The sequence below is a fragment of the Myripristis murdjan genome, chromosome 18, assembly GCF_902150065.1.
Source record: "Myripristis murdjan chromosome 18, fMyrMur1.1, whole genome shotgun sequence".
Classification (NCBI taxonomy): Eukaryota; Metazoa; Chordata; class Actinopteri; order Holocentriformes; family Holocentridae; genus Myripristis; species Myripristis murdjan.
Genome location: NC_043997.1, coordinates 4,202,739 through 4,216,495, shown reverse-complemented (window position 1 = coordinate 4,216,495; position 13,757 = coordinate 4,202,739). Strand labels below are relative to the sequence as shown.

At 43.9% G+C, this 13,757-nt stretch overlaps 1 pseudogene; it reads right to left on the bottom strand.

Moving 5' to 3' along the window:
* Window positions 1-458: 458 nt before the first annotated feature.
* Window positions 459-13,347, bottom strand: LOC115376419 (protein phosphatase methylesterase 1-like; annotated as a pseudogene).
* Between the last annotated feature and the right edge of the window lie 410 nt (window positions 13,348-13,757).

Sequence of the window (13,757 nt, the reverse complement as noted above, 5' to 3'; positions counted from 1 at the left end):
TTTCTTGTAACCTTTCACAAATCTCTTGGAGATTTTCAGGTCATTTCTCACTAAGTTGCTCGTTTTTTCCTGCGTTTTTGGAAGAAATCAAACCTCACAAGCATTTAAACACAAGAAATCTGATGAGGGCTAATTAAAAACACATGGACACACACACAGGTGATTTACACACTTGAATTCTTCATTATTCAACATGCAATGCAGTGCTACACATCAGCCTGTCATAGAGGAAGGCAGGTGTTGTGTTCGAGGTCTCGAGGTACAATGGGACATTTCAGATTTCATTCCAGCATTTTGGCATGAAGAGATTTTTTGCACACATCACATGACAGGACCGATCATATCTACACACCAGCAGACACTAAGAGCTCAGCAAACATTCAAGCTTAAAGAGCACAAATACAGCCAATCAAATCTACTGTACAGCTACAGCCTTCATCAGCTACTGAGGAAGAGGAGGAGGGGGAGGAGGTCTGGGCTTCAGGGAAACGAGGAGGCGGTCGAGTCGAACTGAGAGGCCTGGAGGAAATCCTGAGGAGGAGGAGAGTGAGCAGACAGGACTTGGGTTTTACAGGTTAATTAGAATCATTTAAGTTCCCTAAAGTGAGACTACATTTCCCATAATCCCTGTTGCTTCCTGCTCAAAGAGGTGATGAGCATCTCACCTGCAGTCCTCACCGTGTGACTGAGTGGGAGGAGCTGGAAGAGAGAGAGGATAGTAAGAGCCTGCGGAACAGGGTTTTTTTCTACAGATGAGTCAAAATAAACCTACATGTGAAAATGTAAAATGTACGGCAGTGTATCATCGACCCAGGGAAGGGGCGATGATACACTGAGAAAAAACTCAGAGTTTTCTAGATTAAAGTGGTAAATTTATGAGAAAAAAATCTTAGAAATTCTGAGTTTTTTTTCTCTGAATATTACATGAAAAAATAAAAGTATATTCTCTACTTGCAAACCTAATAAAAATATAAATGAAATGTGTTTAGTTTTATGTCTTTGGTAATGTCCAGGGTTTATAAAAACATAACTGCACCCCTAGGTGGCGATGTCCTGTAGAGGGAGTCACCGAGAACATGTGTTCAATGTCTAAAGTGATCAAGTCGGCCAAGTCAAGTAACGAGTCGTCAATATTCAAGTTTGAGTTGAGGCATGACTCAATATTTAATATAATCTATAAAGTTTGAGTCAGGAGTCACAATATTCAAGTCGTTACAAGTCAGTATTCAAGTCTGAATTGAAACACAAGTCATCAATATCAAGTTACTTTTCTACTCAAGTCATCAGTATTCAAGTGAATCTCGAATCATGAGTCAGTTTTCTAGTCTACGAGTCATCAGAATCCAAGTCCAGTCATGAGTCGTCAATATTCAAGTCCCAGTTGAGTCACGAGTCATGAAGATCAAACACTGACTCAAGTCACAAGTCTTCAGTCAGAGTCAAATTCAAGTCATCAGTGTGCAAGTTAAATGTTCAAATCACAAGTCACTCTTCTAGTCCATCAAGTCATCAGTATTCAAGTCATAGAGTCAAATACACAACTCAGAGCAGTTACAAGCCTTCAGATTTCAAGTGAAACTGAAACTGAATCATAAGTCATTTCTCTAATCCACAAGTCATCAAAATCCAAAGTCCGAGTCCAGTCACGAGTTGTCAACATTCAAGTCTCAGCTGTGTCACAAGTCATCAAGACTAAACTCTGAGTTGAGCTGCAGATCTTAAGTCCAAGTCATTAATATTCGAGTCCAGGTCATCTATATATGACCTGAGCACTACAGCTGTTCCCAGCTGTTTCTTAGCTAGCAGCCGCTCTCAGGCTCCGCCCACCTCCTGGCCTCGGCTCGGCCCTCAGCAAACTTGTGTCTCAGCAGGAAGCCAGCCACAGCTTCAGCCACCTGCACACACACACACACACACACACACACACACAAACACACACACACACACACACACACACACACACACACACACACACACAGAGGTAGAAACCAATGCTCACACACATACACACAACAGATAGAAGAAACCTGGCAAGCATTAAGGTACAGGCTAGATATTTACACACACACACACACACACACACACAGTGATGTGCACACTGTTCTTCTCACCTTGTCTGGTGCGTCCTCTTGCACTGCATGACCACATGGGGGCAGCACCTGCATCATGAATTTACCTGAAGAGAGGGCAAGACAGTTTTCACTCTATATGTCTTTCTCCCTCTCTCTCACACACACACACACACACACACACACCTCTTTTTTCAGTTGTTTACTTCCACACACATAAATGTCTCCTCCTTCTCTCTCTCTCTCTCTCTCTCTCTCTCTCTCTCTCTCTCTCTCACACACACACACACACACACACACACACACACACACACACACACACAGTCTCCAGGCTGTCAGTTCCAGAGTAGTTGTTGACTGACAGAAGCAGCTGTCTCTGGAGAGGTACTGCAGCCTCAAGGTTTGTGTGTGTGTGTGTGTGTGTGTGTGTGTGTGTGTGTCTGTGTGTGTGTGAGATGTCTCTGCAGCAGTGAAGATGTCCTTTACCTTTCACTCAGACAGCACAGCACACGGCGTGTGAAGAATGTCAACTACTCAGTAAATGTCAGTGTTCCTCTAAATAAACTACATGCAGCTTAATGTGCTCCAACGCTGTTAGACCGCATTTCCCATCAACCCTTGCTCCTGCCCAGCTGATAATATGTTACTGTAGCAGCTGTCTGTTTTGTCTGGGGTCAGAGGTCAGAGGTCAGGTCCGGATGGTGTTTTGGTTGATGGGTGGCTCTGCAGCAGCTGCTATGACAACAGAAAGCCTCTGTATTTGTTCTGATGAGGGGCGGGTCCTCACGGTGACGAGATCTTTGATTGGTTCGTTTGATGGGTCAGTTATAGAGAAGTATTAATGCAGGACTGTTACCATGGCTACAAGGTAGTACTGACGTACTGCTACCACGGTTACAAAGTTGTTCTAAAGCACGTCATGGCAACACGCAGGCACTAATGCAAAACTGTTACCATGGCAACAAGGTAGTTCTAAGTCCTGGCAGGGGGCGGGACCTCAAGCTGATGAGAACTGTGATTGGTTCTTCTGACAAGTCGGCTGTTTGGTAGTACAAATGCAGGACTGTCGCCATGACTACAAGGTGGCACAAATGCACTGTTACCATGGTTGCAAAGTAGCCCTAAAGCAGGACTGTTTCCATGGCAACAAAATAGTTCTAATCCAAAACTTAAATGTCTCTTAGGTAGCACTACCTGAGGACTGATACCATGACTATCACTGTTATATATTGACAATTATATACTGACACTTACCATGGCAACAAAGTAGTACTAGTAGAGGACAGATACCATGGCTACCACTGTTTTATTGATTGACAGTTACCATGGCAACAAAGAATTTCTAGCACAGGATGGAGACCATTGCTACCACTGTTATATCGATTGACCATTACCATGGCAACAAAGTAACACTAGCTCAGGACGGATGCCATAGCTACCACTGTTACTGTCGGTTACCGTGACAACAAGGTGTATCATGCATTACCATTACCATCCTCACTGACTGTTGCCATAGCTACCATGGCAGTACTAAAAAAGAAATGTTACCACAGCTTGCATTGCAGTAGTGATGGAGGGTGGGACTGTTACCATGGCTACCGGTGGCTGTACCGTGTCAGCTCCTCACCTTGCATCTGGCCTATAGTCAGATCTCTGTCCAGCCTGTCGACTCCTGGAAACAGAAGCAGCTCCATCAGTATCACCGATGTAATGACACGAGCTTTTAAAATATCAAGCAACTGACATCAGGCAACAGTTTTTTTATCTCAACAGACCCACCAACCATTAGCAGGTGTTTGGGGGCGGGCTTTATAGACCTACCAGCCAATAGCAGTAGTTTGGGGGCGGGCTTTAGAGACCTACCAGCCAATAGCAGTAGTTTGGGGGCAGGCTTTAGAGACCTACCAGCCAATAGCAGTAGTTTGGGCAGGTTGCAGCCCAGGAAGAGGTTGGAGGTCCCTCTGAACCAGCCGTCCCAGTACTTTTCTGACTTTGACAAGTCTATACGCCAGCTGTACACACTCTGGGACACACACACACACATCATTTTCAGTGTTTGACTGTTTTCTGTAAACCATAAAGCAAAACAAAGAAAGCATTTTTGGTTTATTTTTGTGCACATCTCTAAATTTTCGTGTTGTGTTTCAGATGTGAAAGGTTAGATTTGTAATGTAACTTTTAAAAACTTGTCCTTGCAACTGTCTTATCACAAACATGTTTATGTACATGTGTGTTTCTGTCTATGACATCAAAGATGAGTTTTAAGCTGAAAGTTGGGTGTTGAGTGATGACTGTAGGTCACTGGTGCGGTCCCAGCGGTGTGTTTCTGACCTCTGCGGTGGCGTTTTCTTTGTCGTCGACGTAGTTCTGATCGTAGAATTCCTCGTTGCCCTCGACGACCACGTCGGTCACTGGGCTCGCCTGCTCCAGCGAATCGGCTTCCTCCATTTCACATCTGCCAGGAAGCAGCAGAGAAGAAAGGAAATACTTAACGAGGTGGAGGCATTAATGGTGTCCGGATTTTTGTTTGTTTCATTCTTTCTTACTTTTATTTTACATTTTCTACTTTGATGAAAAAACAATGCTATAAAATTCTTATTTTTCTTCTGCTTCTTGTTGTTGCTGTTGTTGTTTTTATTTTGTTTTGTTCATTTGTTCTGTACATTTTTGTCCATTTTTTGTTTGGTTTAGCTTTATGTTTACTTCAATTTAGCTCACTTTAGACTGGTTTGTATAAGTGGACAATTTTCAAAGTAAAAGGTTTTCCGTCATTCTCCTTGATCTCAAGAACAAAATCAAAAACCCATTTCCACTGATTAGAACAGTTTCAAAGAATAGACAAATCACAACACAGCAAGTAAACCAAGCAGAAATGAAAGCACAATATACATAATTATCTGTAAACTAATGTAATGTATCTCAGTCTGACCAATCAGAGCCAGCGTACCTTTTGATCTGACCAACCACAGAGACTCTAGCAGATTCCAGGTTCCTGATTTGTCCGCTTTTAACGCTGAAAACAGACAGAAACTCATCAGCCTCTTTCAAAGACGTGAACTGTTCAGAGTGGAAAAAAGGCAGATACATCCTGTTAATATTTTATAGAGACTTTAAAAGCTGCTGGATGTAGGATTAATAAATCATAACCGCACTAATTTTAAGACACGGTTATAACCTGATGTGTTGCTTTATGGCACAAAACAGGAAGAGGGCGCTGTTCTTCCAGAGCAAACGGAGCTAAATCTTTCAGAGCATCTGGAAAAGTGGGGCTGGACCCAAAGGGGCTCATGGGAAATGTAGTCTTAACATGGCTGGGTGCTCACCTCCACTCGATGGCGTGATCCATGGACTTGAAGGACTTGGGTCTTCCCTTCAGGAAGTTCTGCATGCTGTGGAGAACGTCGATCGCGCTGCCTGGAGGAGGAGAAGAACGCTGTGTGAAGCAGTGATAGTCATGATTTTTACCCATATTTACCAAGTTTAGTCGGTTAACTCCTTCCTTCCTTGTTCTGTTGGGAGAACCGGAGCTTCACCGGGCTCGTTCTGGAGTAATCCTTACGTTCCCAGGGTCCTGTGTTCCCCAGATTTACAATGCATGGCATATGGTTGCTGAAGTTGATGAAGTTTTTTCATTTTATAGGCTACATTATGGCATTTTGTTCTTTTTGGTGCAGGAATTTGACTCTTGTTCCTGCTGATGTTCAAATAAAAAGCAGAACAATTCGATCCTGCCTGTCGGGTACACTGGAGATTGTCATTCTTCCCCAGCATAATGTAGCCTTTAACTCAAATGTGTGTTAGTGTGGGGATCTACAGAATTATGCACAAACATAATTACAGATATTAACTATCATAGAATCAGAGTGGGTGTTTGTTTGTGTGGGCATGTTCATGGAATGTAGCAGGATGGAGCTGAACATAGAGGACCCTGGGAAAATGAGTCTCTGACAACATAAAACCTCAATGTGTGTTAACAGAACATCGATTACCAGGAACGTAGGACCCCGGGAACATAGGACTCAGGAACAAAGGACCCCTGGAACATAGGATCCTGGGAACATAGGACTCGGAAACAAAGGAACCCTGGAACCGAGGACCTTGGGAACATAAGACTCTGGAGCATAGGACCCCGGGAAAATAGGACCATGGAACATAGGAACCTTGAAATAAAGGACCCCTGGAACCCTGGTAACAAAGGAACCCGGAAACAAAGGACCATGGTAACATACGACCCCTGGAACATAGGAACCCTGGTAACAAGAACACACCCTGGAACATAGGACCCTGGGAATATAGGACCTCAGGAACATAGGACCTAAGGAACATAGGACCCTGGGAACATAGGATCACGGGAACATAGGACCCCGGGAACATAGGACCTTGGGAACATAGGACCTTGGGAACATAGGACCCCAGGAACATAGGACCTTGGGAACATAGGACCTCGGGAACATAGGACCCCGGGAACATAGGACCCCGGGAGCATAGGACCTCGGGAACATAGGACCCTGGGAACATGGGACCTCAGTAACATGGGACCTCGGGAACATAGGACCCTGGCAACATAGGACCTCGGGAACATAGGACCCTGGGAACATAGGACCCTGGGAACATGGGACCTCGGGAACATGGGACCTCGGGAACATAGGACCTCGGGAACATAGGACCTCAGGAACATAGGACCCTGGGAACATAGGACCTCGGGAACATAGGACCCTGGGAACATAGGACCTCGGGAACATAGGACCCCGGGAACATAGGACCCCGGGAACATAGGACCTCGGGAACATAGGACCCCGGGAACATAGGACCTCGGGAACATAGGACCCTGGGAACATAGGACCCTGGGAACATAGGACCTCGGGAACAGGACCCCGGGAACATAGGACCCCGGGAACATAGGACCCCGGGAACATAGGACCTCGGGAACATAGGACCCTGGGAACATAGGACCTCGGGAACATAGGACCCTGGGAACATAGGACCCCGGGAACATAGGACCCCGGGAACATAGAACCCTTGGAATGTAGGACCCCTGGAACGTAGGACCACAGGAACATAGATCCACTCCCATTGTGCCGCTCCAGAATTAATGAAGTCAATACAGACAGGAAAACATCGTGATTTTGAGAGGCGGCACAAAGCTGAAAATTGTTTTGAATGATGCACAACAACACAACCGTTTCAGTTCCCTATTCAGCTCCAGGTTTCCAAATGGCGGAACTAGTTTACGGCAAATAAAATGGTTCCAGTTTATGGGTTAAAAATCATGTCATTGTTAAATTAGCAGAAATACATCAGTAATAATGACAGCACTGTTTTTCAGAGGCCACAGGACGACATACCAGGGGATTCTGGGAGAAGTCCTGAGTTTCTGACACAGAATTACAAGTTAAAACTCCGCTCAAATATTCGTATTCATTAGGACATTAAGCAGAGGTTCCCAGCCGTCTTGAACATACCACAGAAACAACATATTTGCCCCAGTGTGTCTGTGTGTGCATTCATGTGTGTTGCCTCAGTCCCTCACACACACACACACACACACACACTCACCTTCCACCACGTCTATGGCCACCAGGCCCACAGTGGAGGGCAGCAGAGTGTTGCTGGCCGTGTGCACCGCTATCGCCCCGCCAACGCCGTGACCAATCAGGACGATGGGGGGAGGAGTCTCCCCGTAACAGGCTCGCACCACATTGGCTACATCCCTGAAGGGGGTGGGGCATAAGAAGAAGTATGGAGGCAGTGAGTCTTCAGTCCAGAGTGACAAAACTTTAGTCTAGTGTTTGTCGTGTGTGTGTATGTGTGTGTGTGTGTGTGTGTGTGTGTGTGCTCACCTGGACATGGTTTGAGTTGAGAAGTCGTCTGACTGGCGAACCTGCGTGGCCCCTGAACACAGAGCCAGGTGGTTTAACACTTTAAATACAAAAACTATCAAACACCACAGTATACAGTGCAGAAGTGAAATATGTTTGAAGAATGTGAAAAAGACAGAAAAAGACACTAATTTGATTACAAAATCCTCTGTTCCTCCATGGGTTTGACTATTGTGGGTTTTTGAAAGCACAGACTCATTTTTTCTCTCTCTGATGTTCAGTATCTTTAAATCCAACCTCTGATGTATCTAAACATCTGCAGATATTCAGGGTTTCCTCCTGCATGTTCTCTCTGTCGCGGTGGAAAAGCCTCTGGATCGACTAAAACTCTCCACTAAAACCAAACGGACCAGCTTCTTCATTCTCCGGTTTTAAATGCAGAATTACAGCAACCATTTACTGAACAATGACGTGAAAAAGAGAGAAAGTAAATGTCCCGTCAGGTTTTCCTTTCTTTTCTGTAGCTGTGGCCGAGAAGATGGTTAACCCTTACATACAAACGTGGGTAAAAACGACCTGTGTTGGTTTTTTTCTGCAACATGTAAATATCTCGTCCTTTCATATTCTAGGTTTTCCTCAAAAATCTTTTTTTTTTGATACCTTGCCATTCAAATTTTTTATTTACTTTTTGCACTTTTTAAAGAAATGGATGTTATGTATCACCACCCCAAGTTTCCATATGAGTCAAAAATGACCAGAATGCATTTCCTGTGGAATCTGATACAATATATAATATTATAATACATCATATCATGTCAATATTATCAATGTTATATATATATATATTTTACTGCATGAACTCTTTTGTGATGCTAAATTGATAACATTGTATATTATTTTGTTTATCTTACCGTGACCTCTGAGGTCCATGGCGAACACCCGGCAGGTCACTCTGCTGCAGATGGCTGTCTGCGAAACAGAGGGCGGCCCACGCTGGGACTTCATTAATCATTCACTGACGGGCCGCTCAGCATCGATTCAGCCCGATAAATAAAGATGATGAATGAATTTGCAGTTTCAGTCCCAGGAACCGAAACGATCAATACCACAAATACCGCAAATACTTTAATATGTACCACTCATCAGCTCCACCTGTATAATCTAATCTAATCTAATCCAGTCCAGCTGTTGTGCCATAAAGTTTCCTCTCCTGCTGCCTATAATGCTCAGCTTGTCTTGTTGTCACGGTAACAGAGGTGTTCATTCACTTCTATGTTTGGCATTGAGCTCATAGTTAGTGCTGCACTTTACTGACAGCTGTTTCCACTATTCTGTCCCCCGTCATTGTATATAAATAGGGAGGACAAAAAATCAGAAACCCCTCTCAGTATAATGCAGTCCAGTAGCAGACCTGCAAACTACAACCTCAGTAATAAACACAGAATTAAAGTGACACATTCTGCACAATGTCAACACAAACTGAACATTATAAACTTTGTTAAAAGGTAAAAGGTGGAAGTGACACTGAGTGTAGGTAAACATACATATATATTTTTGGATGAACACATTTGTAGTTAATCCTGCCCTATAATATGTGTAATATGATTAGTGATGGGTCAACGTTCTTATCTTGTAATATGAGTTGACACAATGTGATAAATAAAAATTCAATCACAAAATTTGCAGATTTGCAGATTTATGTTCATTAGAAGGTAAACAATTTAAAATCTCTGTCACTGAAAACATCAAATAACAATCTTCACCTGCTGTTGTCTGACTGCTCACCATCTGTCCATATGTGCACTCACACAGTCAAGAAGAAGGTCAAAGAATCTGATTTCGAGTGAGTTTGTGAAACTGTGACGAGCAAATCGTCTAAACTTTGTGATTAAACAGCAGAATAAAATGTTGCCTTTTTTGCACCATGAAACGTATTGTCACATTTTTATATCGCAATATGTTACATTTTAGTATTTTTTCCCAGACATAATGTAAATTTTGACTTTGCCTGCTCATTAATCATTATTTTGTCACTGGCATGAGGACTGTGTAGAATCAACTGTGATACAATGACATCGCATAGAGATTTGAATCACCAAGTTACCTCCATATTTGACATATTTAAATTGCATTATTCCATCATTGTTGGTTCTGCATGGTTCTGTTTGAATATTAAAGCCTTTATATTACGTAAATCATCAGGCTGTCGTGTGATTTCTAGATTTGGTCAGATTTATTTGCCGCTGTGTTTTGCTGTTTTGCTTTTGCTTGTTTGCTTTAATTCATTTTTATCATTTATGCATGTGATTTTGCCTCATAACATCAGAATTCACATTAACTTAGAAATTATTAGGGGAAAAAATCCCCAATTCTGTGCTCAAACATGAGAGTTTTTGATGATGAAGAGTATCGTTACTTTCCATCAATCTGCAAATCCAAATGAGCGTGACAGTGTGTGATGCTCACGGTGAAGACGGCCCAGGAGAGGGCGCTGTGCCCCCCCCCGTGCAGCAGCACTAGCAGCGGCCCGTCGCCGCCGGCCTTGTACACCCGGAACACGTCCCTGCTGTCGGCCGGGCCCACACACACATCCTCCATCTGCTCAAAGTACTCCCTCCACGACACCGGAGAGTAGTCCAGCTTCCGCCCGACGCCGCTGCAGGACCGGCACACACACACACACACACACACACACACATGAATACACAGTGTAGATAGAGTGTGTTGATCCTGAGTGTGTCACAGTAAGATCAGGAGTGAAACAAGCTATAACTCCAACATATCAATCAATCAATCAGACTTTATTTATGTTAGACTTTTCACATAAATACATGTAAGACAACATAAACAGGAAGTGAGGGAACCCTGTCACGAGGCACCAACCGAATAAATAAATAAATATGTCAATAAAAACTCAAAATAGTGAATAAAAAAGTAAATGCATGGTGAAGAGAGCAGGAGAAAATAATAAAATAGTGAAAGTGACGACGTGTAGAAACAGCTGACACTGAAGGCCGGGGTCAGGGGGTCAGAGGGTCAGAGGTCACTGAAGCCTGTGTGTGTCATGTTTCTGCGGAAACCATACCATTGGCTGCCTAAACCTCAGTGGGCGGAGCCAAAGAAGCACAGGTGTTCAGAGTGCAGGGGAGCAAACTTACAGACTTTACGACAACGAGGGAACAAGCAGTGACAAGGCTGACCAGCTGATACCTGAGTGTGGCCAGACTGGATGGTTTTGTTTGTTTGTTTGTTTGTTTGTTTGTTTGCTTTCCAGTTCGTGGCACGAGAGCGCAGTTTGGTCCAAAATCAGATTTTCCACCGTTTGAAAAAAGTGACGCCCAGTGTTGCTAATAGGCCCTTTCCACAGCAGCCATATTGGCATGAACTGGCAGGTAAACACAGGTTTTGTTAATTAAATGAATGAAGTGAGAAAAAGCCACCACTCATCCATGAGCTATACTCTTAGAAAAGGTGCTGGAGCTGAACTTAAGGACTAAAGAAGACAACAAAACAGCAACCGCACACTAAAACATACCTGTAGGTATGCCTGAAGAAGGTCTATGACCGAAAGCCTGCAATAAATTCATATATGCAGTGTTTTAGTGTGCGGCTGCTGTTTTGGTGTCTTTCTTTGTTAATTTAATGAATGAAGTTAGAGTTAGGGTTAGCAGAGACTCTCCAGTGAGCCGACACACACAGCAACAGAACCTCAGCTCTGTCTGCCCTGACTGGAGCAGAACCTCAGCTGGTTCTGTGAGGAACACCTGTGTTCACCTGCTGTTTCATGGCAACATGGCTGCTGGTGCAAAGTTCTCTTTTCCCCAAGGAAGGAACTAGAAAAGGAAGGATAAAAGTCGTGATCTGAGCTCCTGTGATCGTCAGACCTCAGAGGGTTTGATGGATGAGCTTTTCAGATTATAGCCAAACTGATTTATTTTCAAAACTAACATTGTTCTCTGTTGTTAGTAAAAGTTTCATAGAGAACGTCTGAAAAGCTGCAAACTGCTGCAACAAACCTGCCGAGCCGGCCGTGTTCGACATGGAGACTGATCACACAACACGACGCCAGCTGCCAGCTCAAAGGACCACACCAGTGATTCAGCATCTTTAGTTTAATATCTACAAAATGTACAAACTTCATGTTCCTGCTGATCTCCTCCCAGAGCGAGCAGCTGCCACATCACTCCTCCTCCCTTTCCTCCAGCCGCTGGTTTCCATTCATTCCACTACGATATGAACATGAACTTTCAGAGCCTTCACACTTTCTTCACTCCAGTTTTCCATCAGCGGAATAAAGTCCTCCACATGAGTTTTCCTAAAAGCAGCAGCACTGTTGGCTTTTCAGGACTTTTTCAAACCGAAACGCTCCCTCCTCCTCCGCCAAGGAAAATAGTCCCTAAGCGGGGAAACGTTTTGCTTTCCACAGCCAATCATCAGCTGTGTGGTTTCTGGATGTTGAGCAGAACATTATAAGGCGGCTGCTTCAGCCACAAACCCACATTTTGTTTTTATTTTGTGAAATCTTTAGCTGATAAATCGTTCACGCTCCTCACAGGATGAACCCTGTCTAGTTTAATGACCCTATGACCTCTGGCACCACAACCAGGCCACAATATTACCTTGCAACCAGTATTTAGCAGGATACTGGCCAAGTGCATTCATGCTCCCCAAAGCAAGACCCTTCTTGATTGTGGTGACCCTAAGACCTTTCCACTAGCGCCACCCTCAGGCCAAACATTTCCCTGTACAGTCGTCCCTCGCTATAACGCGGTTCACCTTTAGCGGCCTCGCAGTTTCGCGGATTTTTTTTAGTGAAATTTTGCATGCTTTTTTTTTTTTTTTTTTACTGGACTTATTTTTCTGTGAAGGTTTGAACTTTGAAAGTTTAAACAAGAGAGAAAAGTGAGAAAATGTTAATGCCTGTCTGAGAAAAGTGTATAAAGTGTGTAGTGAGGGGTTTTACAGCCTTAAAACATCTAGAATAATTGTAAAAAATGAAGCTGACTACTTCGCGGATTTCACTTATTGCGGGTTATTTTTAGAACGTAATTCGCGCAATAAACAAGGGACCACTGTATTCGTCATTTCTTTAAATGAAGTGGGAGGATTTCCGTGACGTTATGCTGAGTGGGCTGATGCTCCCCTGAGAATGAACCCTGTTGGTTTTGAGTCCTTGTCCTGATCCATCACTGCATGGAGTTAAAACCACACTTTTAAAAGTTATATCTACATTAATGCTCCCACAACGAGGAACCCCATCGCACTCCCCACGTTATTCATCCTGTCATTTTGTGTTAACTTTATTAGCCCTGAGTCTGGGTTCCTCAGGCTTTTTTTTTGAAACAGTAAAATAAATAATTGAAGGTGTTCTCTGGTCAGATCTGTATTTTTACCGCCTGGATTTTTTAAAAAATTGCAAAGTTTACTTACTTCTCTGTGTCACAGTTCTCCTCCCACATGCTGCGTGTCGGCAGGCAGGCGTCCAAACAAACAGCTGCTCCTGCTCCAGGTGCTGCACGGTGTGTGTGTGTGAGTGTGTGTGTGTGAGAGTGTGTGTGTGAGTGTGTGAGAGCTGGTTGAGGAGCTGGTTTTCCTTAGTGAGTGCAGAGTTGCTCCTCTTCCTGTCGGTCCTCCATCCATGGACCAAATAACAAGACGGCCTGTTGACTGTGGGCATAAGTAGCACCATCAACACACACACACACACACACACACACACACACACACACACTCAGACACAAAGACAAACACACATAGGGTGTGTACATAAAGCCATGCTCACACTCTCACGCCAGTCAGCTGCTGCTGTCAGGCGGCATCTTTGCGGCGGCGTCTGATTGGCTGAGTCGTCTGGAGTGGCCGTGTCATT